General features: G+C 34.8%; 14 non-coding genes across 14 annotated transcripts; all 14 read right to left on the bottom strand.

The window, feature by feature from the left end:
* Positions 1 to 531: 531 nt before the first annotated feature.
* TRNAK-UUU (transfer RNA lysine (anticodon UUU)) lies at positions 532 to 604 on the bottom strand. The gene has a single exon. It is a non-coding gene; the product is annotated as a tRNA-Lys (tRNA).
* A 441-nt stretch (positions 605 to 1,045) lies between these two features.
* TRNAK-UUU (transfer RNA lysine (anticodon UUU)) lies at positions 1,046 to 1,118 on the bottom strand. Its single transcript has one exon. It is a non-coding gene; the product is annotated as a tRNA-Lys (tRNA).
* A 441-nt stretch (positions 1,119 to 1,559) lies between these two features.
* Positions 1,560 to 1,632, bottom strand: TRNAK-UUU (transfer RNA lysine (anticodon UUU)). The gene has a single exon. It is a non-coding gene; the product is annotated as a tRNA-Lys (tRNA).
* Positions 1,633 to 3,615: 1,983 nt separating this feature from the next.
* TRNAK-UUU (transfer RNA lysine (anticodon UUU)) lies at positions 3,616 to 3,688 on the bottom strand. Its single transcript has one exon. It is a non-coding gene; the product is annotated as a tRNA-Lys (tRNA).
* Positions 3,689 to 5,671: 1,983 nt separating this feature from the next.
* TRNAK-UUU (transfer RNA lysine (anticodon UUU)) lies at positions 5,672 to 5,744 on the bottom strand. The gene has a single exon. It is a non-coding gene; the product is annotated as a tRNA-Lys (tRNA).
* Positions 5,745 to 6,185: 441 nt separating this feature from the next.
* On the bottom strand, positions 6,186 to 6,258 carry TRNAK-UUU (transfer RNA lysine (anticodon UUU)). The gene has a single exon. It is a non-coding gene; the product is annotated as a tRNA-Lys (tRNA).
* A 955-nt stretch (positions 6,259 to 7,213) lies between these two features.
* Positions 7,214 to 7,286, bottom strand: TRNAK-UUU (transfer RNA lysine (anticodon UUU)). Its single transcript has one exon. It is a non-coding gene; the product is annotated as a tRNA-Lys (tRNA).
* Positions 7,287 to 7,726: 440 nt separating this feature from the next.
* Positions 7,727 to 7,799, bottom strand: TRNAK-UUU (transfer RNA lysine (anticodon UUU)). The gene has a single exon. It is a non-coding gene; the product is annotated as a tRNA-Lys (tRNA).
* Positions 7,800 to 8,754: 955 nt separating this feature from the next.
* TRNAK-UUU (transfer RNA lysine (anticodon UUU)) lies at positions 8,755 to 8,827 on the bottom strand. The gene has a single exon. It is a non-coding gene; the product is annotated as a tRNA-Lys (tRNA).
* A 441-nt stretch (positions 8,828 to 9,268) lies between these two features.
* TRNAK-UUU (transfer RNA lysine (anticodon UUU)) lies at positions 9,269 to 9,341 on the bottom strand. The gene has a single exon. It is a non-coding gene; the product is annotated as a tRNA-Lys (tRNA).
* A 955-nt stretch (positions 9,342 to 10,296) lies between these two features.
* Positions 10,297 to 10,369, bottom strand: TRNAK-UUU (transfer RNA lysine (anticodon UUU)). Its single transcript has one exon. It is a non-coding gene; the product is annotated as a tRNA-Lys (tRNA).
* A 440-nt stretch (positions 10,370 to 10,809) lies between these two features.
* On the bottom strand, positions 10,810 to 10,882 carry TRNAK-UUU (transfer RNA lysine (anticodon UUU)). Its single transcript has one exon. It is a non-coding gene; the product is annotated as a tRNA-Lys (tRNA).
* A 441-nt stretch (positions 10,883 to 11,323) lies between these two features.
* On the bottom strand, positions 11,324 to 11,396 carry TRNAK-UUU (transfer RNA lysine (anticodon UUU)). Its single transcript has one exon. It is a non-coding gene; the product is annotated as a tRNA-Lys (tRNA).
* Positions 11,397 to 12,865: 1,469 nt separating this feature from the next.
* On the bottom strand, positions 12,866 to 12,938 carry TRNAK-UUU (transfer RNA lysine (anticodon UUU)). Its single transcript has one exon. It is a non-coding gene; the product is annotated as a tRNA-Lys (tRNA).
* Between the last annotated feature and the right edge of the window lie 70 nt (positions 12,939 to 13,008).

The raw sequence follows: 13,008 nt of genomic DNA, 5'->3' as shown, positions 1-13,008 counted from the left end.
TCTTGTAAAAGGACTGCCGCCTGAACAGGGACTTGAACCCTGGACCCTCAGATTAAAAGTCTGATGCTCTACCGACTGAGCTTTCCAGGCTCTGAAAAAGCTCTCACTGAGATAGAAAAAAATACTGAGGTTTAATGAAGGAGAATATAAGGTCCTCATAGTCCATTAACGGCAAAATGAAAAGTTCTTGATTTCATAAATACTTTGGAGTATTACTGTTGAAGTTGTTAGAGATCTTCATGCAAATGGACATAATCACTCAATCAAGAAATATATGCTAAACTTCCACACTGTAAATATGGTTTTAAAGAAACATCAAAGATATAAATGTATCTATTCTCAGCGAGTTTACAATGTCCCTAGATCTTTAACATACAGTAGCCAAACTTTCCAAAGGACGTAAATAGAATTTGATGGCATCAAGGTACATATTTGAAAGTATAATGTCATACTTAAAGCTGTCTACTGCTTCCTTTATTAACATGTCAATTTAAGAGGAAACTAAGAAACTTTTTCTTGTAAAAGGACTGCCGCCTGAACAGGGACTTGAACCCTGGACCCTCAGATTAAAAGTCTGATGCTCTACCGACTGAGCTATCCAGGCTCTGAAAAAGCTCTCACTGAGATAGAAAAAAATACTGAGGTTAAATGAAGGAGAATATAAGGTCCTCATAGTCCATTAACGGCAAAATGAAAAGTTCTTGATTTCATAAATACTTTGGAGTATTACTGTTGAAGTTGTTAGAGATCTTCATGCAAATGGACATAATCACTCAATTAAGAAATATATGCTAAACTTCCACACTGTAAATATGGTTTTAAAGAAACATCAAAGATATAAATGTATCTATTCTCAGTGAGTTTACAATGTCCCTAGATCTTTAACATACAGTAGCCAAACTTTCCAAAGGACGTAAATAGAATTTGATGGCATCAAGGTACATATTTGAAAGTATAATGTCATACTTAAAGCTGTCTACTGCTTCCTTTATTGACATGTCAATTTAAGAGGAAACTAAGAAACTGTTTCTTGTAAAAGGACTGCCGCCTGAACAGGGACTTGAACCCTGGACCCTCAGATTAAAAGTCTGATGCTCTACCGACTGAGCTATCCAGGCTCTGAAAAAGCTCTCACTGAGATAGAAAAAAATACTGAGGTTAAATGAAGGAGAATATAAGGTCCTCATAGTCCATTAACGGCAAAATGAAAAGTTCTTGATTTCATAAATACTTTGGAGTATTACTGTTGAAGTTGTTAGAGATCTTCATGCAAATGGACATAATCACTCAATCAAGAAATATATGCTAAACTTCCACACTGTAAATATGGTTTTAAAGAAACATCAAAGATATAAATGTATCTATTCTCAGTGAGTTTACAATGTCCCTAGATCTTTAACATACAGTAGCCAAACTTTCCAAAGGACGTAAATAGAATTTGATGGCATTAAGGTACATATTTGAAAGTATAATGTCATACTTAAAGCTGTCTACTGCTTCCTTTATTGACATGTCAATTTAAGAGGAAACTAAGAAACTGTTTCTTGTAAAAGGACTGCCGCCTGAACAGGGACTTGAACCCTGGACCCTCAGATTAAAAGTCTGATGCTCTACCGACTGAGCTATCCAGGCACTGAAACAGCTCTCACTGAGATAGAAAAAAATACTGAGGTTAAATGAAGGAGAATATAAGGTCCTCATAGTCCATTAACGGCAAAATGAAAAGTTCTTGATTTCATAAATACTTTGGAGTATTACTGTTGAAGTTGTTAGAGATCTTCATGCAAATGGACATAATTACTCAATCAAGAAATATATGCTAAACTTCCACACTGTAAATATGGTTTTAAAGAAACATCAAAGATATAAATGTATCTATTCTCAGTGAGTTTACAATGTCCCTAGATCTTTAACATACAGTAGCCAAACTTTCCAAAGGACGTAAATAGAATTTGATGGCATCAAGGTACATATTTGAAAGTATAATGTCATACTTAAAGCTGTCTACTGCTTCCTTTATTGACATGTCAATTTAAGAGGAAACTAAGAAACTGTTTCTTGTAAAAGGACTGCCACCTGAACAGGGACTTGAACCCTGGACCCTCAGATTAAAAGTCTGATGCTCTACCGACTGAGCTATCCAGGCTCTGAAAAAGCTCTCACTGAGATAGAAAAAAATACTGAGGTTAAATGAAGGAGAATATAAGGTCCTCATAGTCCATTAACGGCAAAATGAAAAGTTCTTGATTTCATAAATACTTTGGAGTATTACTGTTGAAGTTGTTAGAGATCTTCATGCAAATGGACATAATCACTCAATCAAGAAATATATGCTAAACTTCCACACTGTAAATATGGTTTTAAAGAAACATCAAAGATATAAATGTATCTATTCTCAGCGAGTTTACAATGTCCCTAGATCTTTAACATACAGTAGCCAAACTTTCCAAAGGACGTAAATAGAATTTGATGGCATCAAGGTACATATTTGAAAGTATAATGTCATACTTAAAGCTGTCTACTGCTTCCTTTATTGACATGTCAATTTAAGAGGAAACTAAGAAACTTTTTCTTCTAAAAGGACTGCCGCCTGAACAGGGACTTGAACCCTGGACCCTCAGATTAAAAGTCTGATGCTCTACCCACTGAGCTATCCAGGCTCTGAAAAAGCTCTCACTGAGATAGAAAAAAATACTGAGGTTAAATGAAGGAGAATATAAGGTCCTCATAGTCCATTAACGGCAAAATGAAAAGTTCTTGATTTCATAAATACTTTGGAGTATTACTGTTGAAGTTGTTAGAGATCTTCATGCAAATGGACATAATCACTCAATCAAGAAATATATGCTAAACTTCCACACTGTAAATATGGTTTTAAAGAAACATCAAAGATATAAATGTATCTATTCTCAGTGAGTTTACAATGTCCCTAGATCTTTAACATACAGTAGCCAAACTTTCCAAAGGACGTAAATAGAATTTGATGGCATCAAGGTACATATTTGAAAGTATAATGTCATACTTAAAGCTGTCTACTGCTTCCTTTATTAACATGTCAATTTAAGAGGAAACTAAGAAACTGTTTCTTGTAAAAAGACTGCCGCCTGAACAGGGACTTGAACCCTGGACCCTCAGATTTAAAGTCTGATGCTCTACCGACTGAGCTATCCAGGCTCTGAAAAAGCTCTCACTGAGACAGAAAAAAATACTGAGGTTAAATGAAGGAGAATATAAAGTCCTCATAGTCCATTAACGGCAAAATGAAAAGTTCTTGATTTCATAAATACTTTGGAGTATTACTGTTGAAGTTGTTAGAGATCTTCATGCAAATGGACATAATCACTCAATTAAGAAATATATGCTAAACTTCCACACTGTAAATATGGTTTTAAAGAAACATCAAAGATATAAATGTATCTATTCTCAGTGAGTTTACAATGTCCCTAGATCTTTAACATACAGTAGCCAAACTTTCCAAAGGACGTAAATAGAATTTGATGGCATTAAGGTACATATTTGAAAGTATAATGTCATACTTAAAGCTGTCTACTGCTTCCTTTATTGACATGTCAATTTAAGAGGAAACTAAGAAACTGTTTCTTGTAAAAGGACTGCCGCCTGAACAGGGACTTGAACCCTGGACCCTCAGATTAAAAGTCTGATGCTCTACCGACTGAGCTATCCAGGCACTGAAACAGCTCTCACTGAGATAGAAAAAAATACTGAGGTTAAATGAAGGAGAATATAAGGTCCTCATAGTCCATTAACGGCAAAATGAAAAGTTCTTGATTTCATAAATACTTTGGAGTATTACTGTTGAAGTTGTTAGAGATCTTCATGCAAATGGACATAATTACTCAATCAAGAAATATATGCTAAACTTCCACACTGTAAATATGGTTTTAAAGAAACATCAAAGATATAAATGTATCTATTCTCAGTGAGTTTACAATGTCCCTAGATCTTTAACATACAGTAGCCAAACTTTCCAAAGGACGTAAATAGAATTTGATGGCATCAAGGTACATATTTGAAAGTATAATGTCATACTTAAAGCTGTCTACTGCTTCCTTTATTGACATGTCAATTTAAGAGGAAACTAAGAAACTGTTTCTTGTAAAAGGACTGCCACCTGAACAGGGACTTGAACCCTGGACCCTCAGATTAAAAGTCTGATGCTCTACCGACTGAGCTATCCAGGCTCTGAAAAAGCTCTCACTGAGATAGAAAAAAATACTGAGGTTAAATGAAGGAGAATATAAGGTCCTCATAGTCCATTAACGGCAAAATGAAAAGTTCTTGATTTCATAAATACTTTGGAGTATTACTGTTGAAGTTGTTAGAGATCTTCATGCAAATGGACATAATCACTCAATCAAGAAATATATGCTAAACTTCCACACTGTAAATATGGTTTTAAAGAAACATCAAAGATATAAATGTATCTATTCTCAGCGAGTTTACAATGTCCCTAGATCTTTAACATACAGTAGCCAAACTTTCCAAAGGACGTAAATAGAATTTGATGGCATCAAGGTACATATTTGAAAGTATAATGTCATACTTAAAGCTGTCTACTGCTTCCTTTATTGACATGTCAATTTAAGAGGAAACTAAGAAACTTTTTCTTCTAAAAGGACTGCCGCCTGAACAGGGACTTGAACCCTGGACCCTCAGATTAAAAGTCTGATGCTCTACCCACTGAGCTATCCAGGCTCTGAAAAAGCTCTCACTGAGATAGAAAAAAATACTGAGGTTAAATGAAGGAGAATATAAGGTCCTCATAGTCCATTAACGGCAAAATGAAAAGTTCTTGATTTCATAAATACTTTGGAGTATTACTGTTGAAGTTGTTAGAGATCTTCATGCAAATGGACATAATCACTCAATCAAGAAATATATGCTAAACTTCCACACTGTAAATATGGTTTTAAAGAAACATCAAAGATATAAATGTATCTATTCTCAGTGAGTTTACAATGTCCCTAGATCTTTAACATACAGTAGCCAAACTTTCCAAAGGACGTAAATAGAATTTGATGGCATCAAGGTACATATTTGAAAGTATAATGTCATACTTAAAGCTGTCTACTGCTTCCTTTATTAACATGTCAATTTAAGAGGAAACTAAGAAACTGTTTCTTGTAAAAAGACTGCCGCCTGAACAGGGACTTGAACCCTGGACCCTCAGATTTAAAGTCTGATGCTCTACCGACTGAGCTATCCAGGCTCTGAAAAAGCTCTCACTGAGACAGAAAAAAATACTGAGGTTAAATGAAGGAGAATATAAAGTCCTCATAGTCCATTAACGGCAAAATGAAAAGTTCTTGATTTCATAAATACTTTGGAGTATTACTGTTGAAGTTGTTAGAGATCTTCATGCAAATGGACATAATCACTCAATTAAGAAATATATGCTAAACTTCCACACTGTAAATATGGTTTTAAAGAAACATCAAAGATATAAATGTATCTATTCTCAGTGAGTTTACAATGTCCCTAGATCTTTAACATACAGTAGCCAAACTTTCCAAAGGACGTAAATAGAATTTGATGGCATAAAGGTACATATTTGAAAGTATAATGTCATACTTAAAGCTGTCTACTGCTTCCTTTATTGACATGTCAATTTAAGAGGAAACTAAGAAACTTTTTCTTGTAAAAGGACTGCCGCCTGAACAGGGACTTGAACCCTGGACCCTCAGATTAAAAGTCTGATGCTCTACCGACTGAGCTATCCAGGCTCTGAAAAAGCTCTCACTGAGATAGAAAAAAAAACTGAGGTTAAATGAAGGAGAATATAAGGTCCTCATAGTCCATTAACGGCAAAATGAAAAGTTCTTGATTTCATGAATACTTTGGAGTATTACTGTTGAAGTTGTTAGAGATCTTCATGCAAATGGACATAATCACTCAATCAAGAAATATATGCTAAACTTCCACACTGTAAATATGGTTTTAAAGAAACATCAAAGATATAAATGTATCTATTCTCAGTGAGTTTACAATGTCCCTAGATCTTTAACATACAGTAGCCAAACTTTCCAAAGGACGTAAATAGAATTTGATGGCATCAAGGTACATATTTGAAAGTATAATGTCATACTTAAAGCTGTCTACTGCTTCCTTTATTGACATGTCAATTTAAGAGGAAACTAAGAAACTGTTTCTTGTAAAAGGACTGCCGCCTGAACAGGGACTTGAACCCTGGACCCTCAGATTAAAAGTCTGATGCTCTACCGACTGAGCTATCCAGGCTCTGAAACAGCTCTCACTGAGATAGAAAAAAATACTGAGGTTAAATGAAGGAGAATATAAGGTCCTCATAGTCCATTAACGGCAAAATGAAAAGTTCTTGATTTCATAAATACTTTGGAGTATTACTGTTGAAGTTGTTAGAGATCTTCATGCAAATGGACATAATCACTCAATCAAGAAATATATGCTAAACTTCCACACTGTAAATATGGTTTTAAAGAAACATCAAAGATATAAATGTATCTATTCTCAGTGAGTTTACAATGTCCCTAGATCTTTAACATACAGTAGCCAAACTTTCCAAAGGACGTAAATAGAATTTGATGGCATCAAGGTACATATTTGAAAGTATAATGTCATACTTAAAGCTGTCTACTGCTTCCTTTATTGACATGTCAATTTAAGAGGAAACTAAGAAACTGTTTCTTGTAAAAGGACTGCCGCCTGAACAGGGACTTGAACCCTGGACCCTCAGATTAAAAGTCTGATGTTCTACCGACTGAGCTATCCAGGCTCTGAAAACGCTCTCACTGAGATAGAAAAAAATACTGAGGTTAAATGAAGGAGAATATAAGGTCCTCATAGTCCATTAACGGCAAAATGAAAAGTTCTTGATTTCATAAATACTTTGGAGTATTACTGTTGAAGTTGTTAGAGATCTTCATGCAAATGGACATAATCACTCAATCAAGAAATACATGCTAAACTTCCACACTGTAAATATGGTTTTAAAGAAACATCAAAGATATAAATGATTATATTCTCAGTGAGTTTACAATGTCCCTAGATCTTTAACAAACAGTAGCCAAACTTTCCAAAGGACGTAAATAGAATTTGATGGCATCAAGGTACATATTTGAAAGTATAATGTCATACTTAAAGCTGTCTACTGCTTCCTTTATTAACATGTCAATTTAAGAGGAAACTAAGAAACTGTTTCTTGTAAAAAGACTGCCGCCTGAACAGGGACTTGAACCCTGGACCCTCAGATTAAAAGTCTGATGCTCTACCGACTGAGCTATCCAGGCTCTGAAAAACTGTCACTGAGATAGAAAAAAATACTGAGGTTAAATGAAGGAGAATATAAGGTCCTCATAGTCCATTAACGGCAAAATGAAAAGTTCTTGATTTCATAAATACTTTGGAGTATTACTGTTGAAGTTGTTAGAGATCGTCATGCAAATGGACATAATCACTCAATCAAGAAATATATGCTAAACTTCCACACTGTAAATATGGTTTTAAAGAAACATCAAAGATATAAATGTATCTATTCACAGTGAGTTTACAATGTCCCTAGATCTTTAACATACAGTAGCCAAACTTTCCAAAGGACGTAAATAGAATTTGATGGCATCAAGGTACATATTTGAAAGTATAATGTCATACTTAAAGCTGTCTACTGCTTCCTTTATTTACATGTCAATTTAAGAGGAAACTAAGAAACTGTTTCTTGTAAAAGGACTGCCGCCTGAACAGGGACTTGAACCCTGGACCCTCAGATTAAAAGTCTGATGCTCTACCGACTGAGCTATCCAGGCTCTGAAAAAGCTCTCACTGAGATAGAAAAAAATACTGAGGTTAAATGAAGGAGAATATAAGGTCCTCATAGTCCATTAACGGCAAAATGAAAAGTTCTTGATTTCATAAATACTTTGGAGTATTACTGTTGAAGTTGTTAGAGATCTTCATGCAAATGGACATAATCACTCAATTAAGAAATATATGCTAAACTTCCACACTGTAAATATGGTTTTAAAGAAACATCAAAGATATAAATGTATCTATTCTCAGTGAGTTTACAATGTCCCTAGATCTTTAACATACAGTAGCCAAACTTTCCAAAGGACGTAAATAGAATTTGATGGCATCAAGGTACATATTTGAAAGTATAATGTCATACTTAAAGCTGTCTACTGCTTCCTTTATTGACATGTCAATTTAAGAGGAAACTAAGAAACTGTTTCTTGTAAAAGGACTGCCGCCTGAACAGGGACTTGAACCCTGGACCCTCAGATTAAAAGTCGGATGCTCTACCGACTGAGCTATCCAGGCTCTGAAAAAGCTCTCACTGAGATAGAAAAAAATACTGAGGTTAAATGAAGGAGAATATAAGGTCCTCATAGTCCATTAACGGCAAAATGAAAAGTTCTTGATTTCATAAATACTTTGGAGTATTACTGTTGAAGTTGTTAGAGATCTTCATGCAAATGGACATAATCACTCAATTAAGAAATATATGCTAAACTTCCACACTGTAAATATGGTTTTAAAGAAACATCAAAGATATAAATGTATCTATTCTCAGTGAGTTTACAATGTCCCTAGATCTTTAACATACAGTAGCCACACTTTCCAAAGGACGTAAATAGAATTTGATGGCATCAAGGTACATATTTGAAAGTATAATGTCATACTTAAAGCTGTCTACTGCTTCCTTTATTGACATGTCAATTTAAGAGGAAACTAAGAAACTGTTTCTTGTAAAAGGACTGCCGCCTGAACAGGGACTTGAACCCTGGACCCTCAGATTAAAAGTCTGATGCTCTACCGACTGAGCTATCCAGGCTCTGAAAACGCTCTCACTAAGATAGAAAAAAATACAGAGGTTAAATGAAGGAGAATATAAGGTCCTCATAGTCCATTAACGGCAAAATGAAAAGTTCTTGATTTCATAAATACTTTGGAGTATTACTGTTGAAGTTGTTAGAGATCTTCATGCAAATGGACATAATCACTCAATCAAGAAATACATGCTAAACTTCCACACTGTAAATATGGTTTTAAAGAAACATCAAAGATATAAATGATTATATTCTCAGTGAGTTTACAATGTCCCTAGATCTTTAACAAACAGTAGCCAAACTTTCCAAAGGACGTAAATAGAATTTGATGGCATCAAGGTACATATTTGAAAGTATAATGTCATACTTAAAGCTGTCTACTGCTTCCTTTATTAACATGTCAATTTAAGAGGAAACTAAGAAACTGTTTCTTGTAAAAAGACTGCCGCCTGAACAGGGACTTGAACCCTGGACCCTCAGATTAAAAGTCTGATGCTCTACCGACTGAGCTATCCAGGCTCTGAAAAAGCTCTCACTGAGATAGAAAAAAATACTGAGGTTAAATGAAGGCGAATATAAGGTCCTCATAGTCCATTAACGGCAAAATGAAAAGTTCTTGATTTCATAAATACTTTGGAGTATTACTGTTGAAGTTGTTAGAGATCTTCATGCAAATGGACATAATCACTCAATTAAGAAATATATGCTAAACTTCCACACTGTAAATATGGTTTTAAAGAAACATCAAAGATATAAATGTATCTATTCTCAGTGAGTTTACAATGTCCCTAGATCTTTAACATACAGTAGCCAAACTTTCCAAAGGACGTAAATAGAATTTGATGGCATCAAGGTACATATTTGAAAGTATAATGTCATACTTAAAGCTGTCTACTGCTTCCTTTATTGACATGTCAATTTAAGAGGAAACTAAGAAACTGTTTCTTGTAAAAGGACTGCCGCCTGAACAGGGACTTGAACCCTGGACCCTCAGATTAAAAGTCTGATGTTCTACCGACTGAGCTATCCAGGCTCTGAAAACGCTCTCACTGAGATAGAAAAAAATACTGAGGTTAAATGAAGGAGAATATAAGGTCCTCATAGTCCATTAACGGCAAAATGAAAAGTTCTTGATTTCATAAATACTTTGGAGTATTACTGTTGAAGTTGTTAGAGATCTTCATGCAAATGGACATAATCACTCAATCAAGAAATACATGCTAAACTTCCACACTGTAAATATGGTTTTAAAGAAACATCAAAGATATAAATGATTATATTCTCAGTGAGTTTACAATGTCCCTAGATCTTTAACAAACAGTAGCCAAACTTTCCAAAGGACGTAAATAGAATTTGATGGCATCAAGGTACATATTTGAAAGTATAATGTCATACTTAAAGCTGTCTACTGCTTCCTTTATTAACATGTCAATTTAAGAGGAAACTAAGAAACTGTTTCTTGTAAAAAGACTGCCGCCTGAACAGGGACTTGAACCCTGGACCCTCAGATTAAAAGTCTGATGCTCTACCGACTGAGCTATCCAGGCTCTGAAAAACTGTCACTGAGATAGAAAAAAATACTGAGGTTAAATGAAGGAGAATATAAGGTCCTCATAGTCCATTAACGGCAAAATGAAAAGTTCTTGATTTCATAAATACTTTGGAGTATTACTGTTGAAGTTGTTAGAGATCTTCATGCAAATGGACATAATCACTCAATCAAGAAATATATGCTAAACTTCCACACTGTAAATATGGTTTTAAAAAAACATCAAAGATATAAATGTATCTATTCTCAGTGAGTTTACAATGTCCCTAGATCTTTAACATACAGTAGCCAAACTTTCCAAAGGACGTAAATAGAATTTGATGGCATCAAGGTACATATTTGAAAGTATAATGTCATACTTAAAGCTGTCTACTGCTTCCTTTATTGACATGTCAATTTAAGAGGAAACTAAGAAACTGTTTCTTGTAAAAGGACTGCCGCCTGAACAGGGACTTGAACCCTGGACCCTCAGATTAAAAGTCTGATGCTCTACCGACTGAGCTATCCAGGCTCTGAAACAGCTCTCACTGAGATAGAAAAAAATACTGAGGTTAAATGAGGGAGAATATAAGGTCCTCATAGTCCATTAACGGCAAAATGAAAAGTTCTTGATTTCATAAATACTTTGGAGTATTACTGTTGAAGTTGTTAGAGATCTTCATGCAAATGGACATAATCACTCAATCAAGAAATATATGCTAAACTTCCACACTGTAAATATGGTTTTAAAGAAACATCAAAGATATAAATGTATCTATTCTCAGTGAAATTACAATGTCCCTAGATCTTTAACATACAGTAGCCAAACTTTCCAAAGGACGTAAATAGAATTTGATGGCATCAAGGTACATATTTGAAAGTATAATGTCATACTTAAAGCTGTCTACTGCTTCCTTTATTAACATGTCAATTTAAGAGGAAACTAAGAAACTGTTTCTTGTAAAAGGACTGCCGCCTGAACAGGGACTTGAACCCTGGACCCTCAGATTAAAAGTCTGATGCTCTACCGACTGAGCTATCCAGGCTCTGAAAAAGCTCTCACTGAGATAGAAAAAAATACTGAGGTTAAATGAAGGAGAATATAAGGTCCTCATAGTCCATTAACGGCAAAATGAAAAGTTCTTGATTTCATAAATACTTTGGAGTATTACTGTTGAAGTTGTTAGAGATCTTCATGCAAATGGACATAATCACTCAATCAAGAAATATATGCTAAACTTCCACACTGTAAATATGGTTTTAAAGAAACATCAAAGATATAAATGTATCTATTCTCAGTGAGTTTACAATGTCCCTAGATCTTTAACATACAGTAGCCAAACTTTCCAAAGGACGTAAATAGAATTTGATGGCATCAAGGTACATATTTGAAAGTATAATGTCATACTTAAAGCTGTCTACTGCTTCCTTTATTAACATGTCAATTTAAGAGGAAACTAAGAAACTGTTTCTTGTAAAAGGACTGCCGCCTGAACAGGGACTTGAACCCTGGACCCTCAGATTAAAAGTCTGATGCACTACCGACTGAGCTATCCAGGCTCTGAAAAAGCTCTCACTGAGATAGAAAAAAATACTGAGGTTAAATGAAGGAGAATATAAGGTCCTCATAGTCCATTAACGGCAAAATGAAAAGTTCTTGATTTCATAAATACTTTGGAGTATTACTGTTGAAGTTGTTAGAGATCGTCATGCAAATGGACATAATCACTCAATCAAGAAATATATGCTAAACTTCCACACTGTAAATATGGTTTTAAAGAAACATCAAAGATATAAATGTATCTATTCACAGTGAGTTTACAATGTCCCTAGATCTTTAACATACAGTAGCCAAACTTTCCAAAGGACGTAAATAGAATTTGATGGCATCAAGGTACATATTTGAAAGTATAATGTCATACTTAAAGCTGTCTACTGCTTCCTTTATTTACATGTCAATTTAAGAGGAAACTAAGAAACTGTTTCTTGTAAAAGGACTGCCGCCTGAACAGGGACTTGAACCCTGGACCCTCAGATTAAAAGTCTGATGCTCTACCGACTGAGCTATTCAGGCTCTGAAAAAGCTCTCACTGAGATAGAAAAAAATACTGAGGTTAAATGAAGGAGAATATAAGGTCCTCATAGTCCATTAACGGCAAAATGAAAAGTTCTTGATTTCATAAATACTTTGGAGTATTACTGTTGAAGTTGTTAGAGATCTTCATGCAAATGGACATAATCACTCAATCAAGAAATACATGCTAAACTTCCACACTGTAAATATGGTTTTAAAGAAACATCAAAGATATAAATGATTATATTCTCAGTGAGTTTACAATGTCCCTAGATCTTTAACAAACAGTAGCCAAACTTTCCAAAGGACGTAAATAGAATTTGATGGCATCAAGGTACATATTTGAAAGTATAATGTCATACTTAAAGCTGTCTACTGCTTCCTTTATTAACATGTCTATTTAAGAGGAAACTAAGAAACTGTTTCTTGTAAAAGGACTGCCGCCTGAACAGGGACTTGAACCCTGGACCCTCAGATTAAAAGTCTGATGCTCTACCGACTGAGCTATCCAGGCTCTGAAACAGCTCTCACTGAGATAGAAAAAAATACTGAGGTTAAATGAAGGAGAATATAAGGTCCTCATA

The sequence above is a fragment of the Engystomops pustulosus genome, chromosome 1 (genome assembly GCF_040894005.1).
Source record: "Engystomops pustulosus chromosome 1, aEngPut4.maternal, whole genome shotgun sequence".
Classification (NCBI taxonomy): domain Eukaryota; kingdom Metazoa; phylum Chordata; class Amphibia; order Anura; family Leptodactylidae; genus Engystomops; species Engystomops pustulosus.
The sequence above is the reverse complement of the archived record's forward strand: the minus strand, read 5'-3'. Positions and strand labels throughout refer to the sequence as shown.